Raw genomic sequence first — 2,899 nt, 5'->3', positions numbered from 1 at the left:
TCTCTCTCTCTCTCTCTCTCTCTCTCTCTCTCTCTCTCTCTCTCTCTCTCTCTCTCTCTCTCTCTCTCTCTCTCTCTCTCTCTCTCTCTCTCTCTCTCTCTCTCTCTCTCTCTCTCTCTCTCTCTCTCTCTCTCTCTCTCTCTCTCTCTCTCTCTCTGCCTCCCAACCCTAGGCGGTAAAGAACCTCGAGCAGCAGAGCAGGACATCTCTGGCCTCCCTGGGGCAAGGGACAGCCCTGCGGGAGGTCACACCACAGCCGTAGCTTCGCCCTACCCTCCCTCGCCAATCCAAACCCGCATTTCTTCCCTGCGTGCACCAAGCTTCTTTACTCCCGCTCCCTCTGTGCACCACTCTAGCCCAGCGAGGTCACGCCTCACACGCGCGCTCTGTTCGAGCCTGTCTCCGTGTATTGTCGTGCCATGCGTTACCAGCCCAGCCAAGCCAGGCGATCTGCTCTCGGTCCAAGCCAGGCCACGCCGCCGTCACGGCCACTTTGTCTTTTCACCAAGGGGGCAAGGGAAAAAAAAAAGGCCTCTGCCCATTGCCCTAACCTAAGCAGTCTGCCCCACAAGAACTCAAAGATTTGTGCCTCGACTTCAAGAGAAATCTACGCCCTCGACTACAAGGAAAAATCTCAGACCAACGATGCAGCGACGAAGAGGCTCTCTCTCCCCAATCAAACGGACACGGATCTTCGTGCCCAGCCCACAGGTGGATCTAATGGACCGCCTTCACTCTCAAATTCGAGAGCTCAAAGATGAGAACGTAGAGCTCAAGGGGCGTCTTGCAGCCCTTGAGGCACACTTCTCCTCCTTGTAGTCTCAAAAGAAAGATGATAGTGAGCACTGTCTTGCCAAATCAAAGGCAGTCGAAAGCACCCTCACCGCAAGCATGGCCACACTTGCCACCCAAGTCCAAGCAGCAACTGCGGTGGTCTCCTCCAAAGTAGAAGAGTGCATGCAAGGACGCCGTCGACGGGAAGGACTAGCACTATCTGTTCGTATCGGCGGCCTGCCCTCTACTTGGTGGGAAGAGAATGACGACTGCGCCACAACCCTAGTGAAACTCAACCAAGCAATCCACCCAACCAAGTTTGACCCCAACACAATTGAGAGGGTTCACCAGGACAACCGCACCAACCAAGGCATCTTGGTTTTCAAGACTAAAGAGGCGCGCATTACACTTCTACAACAAGCACGACTCCTCAAGGGCACCACAGTATGGATAAGCGAGGCTTGACACTTGCCCAACTTAAAGTCAAGAAACAAGAACTCCAAAAGGTTCGAAAGGCATGAGCATCTGGCAAATGGGCCGTCTATCGAGGCGACAAAGCCATCATCAAAGAATTTCGGACTCCAAAAACCCCCAAGCCATCTTCTCCTTCTCCCTCCCCTAAATGACATATGTCACAAATTTTGTTGTATCCACCTTAGCCATGATTCTCCATGTACTCCTCTAGTAAGAGGTCCAACCATGTATGTTTTCTTGGTCCCATAGGTCATATCTGACCTCCATGGACGATAATGCATCTATCTATCTATCTATCTCTCAGATTTGTTTCTAGGTAAACACACCTCGAGTCCCACATCGTCATCACCATCGCTTTTGCTCCTTTTTTCTCTCCCTTGACCCTCTGTCGGTCTCGACCTCTCTCTTTATTTCTCTCTCTTCTCTCTTGATCCTTTGTCGACCTCTCTCTTTCTTTCTCTCTCTTCTCTCTTGATCCTTTGTCGACCTCTCTCTTTCTTTCTCTCTCTTCTCTCTTGATCCTTTGTCGACCTCGGCCTTGGCCTCTCTCTCTCTCTCTCTCTCTCTCTCTCTCTCTCTCTCTCTCTCTCTCTCTCTCTCTCTCTCTCTCTCTCTCTCTCTCTCTCTTTTCCCCTATCCCAAGTGCCCTCGGATTTTTCTGTCTCTTGATCCTCTCTCTCTCTCTCTCTCTCTCTCTCTCTCTCTCTCTCTCTCTCTCTCTCTCTCTCTCTCTCTCTCTCTCTCTCTCTCTCTCACACACACACACACACACACACACACACACACACAAGGAGAAGTATATACCTAAATCAATTTACATCAAGATTAGTGCTAATAAAAAGAGAGATTAAAAGTTTTATAACCCAAGATAATCCAAAACATCTTTGCCAAAGGTCCAACTCCTACGCAATCTATACCAACTTTGTCAGCTACAATACATGGCGAAAAATGTGTCACAAAATTGGTCTTGACTCTAAGTTTGGATATGTGCGTTCATGGATAAGAGCATTGTAGACATGTATTTTCTTTAGCACGGGTTGATGTATGACGATGTTTTCATTTTGGTTCAATCCAAGGACTCTCAAGAAAATGAAGTATGAGTGCTTGCAAGCCAAATAAGATTTTTTCTTGGCCTCCCTATCAATAAAATCAGGACATGTGAAATAGGGCTCATCCTCAATGTGCACCTCATACATCCCCACATGTCCATCTACTGCATGACGCTCAACCTTGAGACTCAATGTGCTTTTTCTACAATGCATTTCTCTTCAATCACCTTAGCCTTTAAACAAAGAGCAAGACCAATTTTCTTAGCTGTCTGCTCTGGAATGGAAGCCTGAAATTTGACTCTTATGCCATTTCTTAGTATTGAAGCACTACTACTAGCTTTTGTTGAAGCGGAAGAGGAATCACCTCCACCCCTGGGAGGAGTTCGCATTGTTGTTGCACTATCTCGATATCTTCTAACTGTCTCCACTTGAAATCCTCCTTCAAGTAGCACCTCAACTTCTTCATCTGTAAGATTTGTTCCTAGATCAACCGGCCAAGTTGTTGTTGGAGGAGGAGCTGGCCTTGGCTCTATATTATGATCCCATGTCTGGGATAGAACCAAAACCATTGTCTGAGTAGCCCATTTGGATGTTTTCTATAC

General features: G+C 47.9%; 1 pseudogene; it reads left to right on the top strand.

Moving 5' to 3' along the window:
• Positions 1-645: 645 nt before the first annotated feature.
• LOC147443305 (uncharacterized) lies at positions 646-1,497 on the top strand (annotated as a pseudogene).
• The last annotated feature ends 1,402 nt before the right edge of the window (positions 1,498-2,899 follow it).

The sequence above is a fragment of the Adiantum capillus-veneris genome, chromosome 14 (assembly GCF_014529385.1).
Source record: "Adiantum capillus-veneris isolate H3 chromosome 14, ASM1452938v2, whole genome shotgun sequence".
Taxonomy (NCBI): domain Eukaryota; kingdom Viridiplantae; phylum Streptophyta; class Polypodiopsida; order Polypodiales; family Pteridaceae; genus Adiantum; species Adiantum capillus-veneris.
The sequence above is the reverse complement of the archived record's forward strand: the minus strand, read 5'-3'. Positions and strand labels throughout refer to the sequence as shown.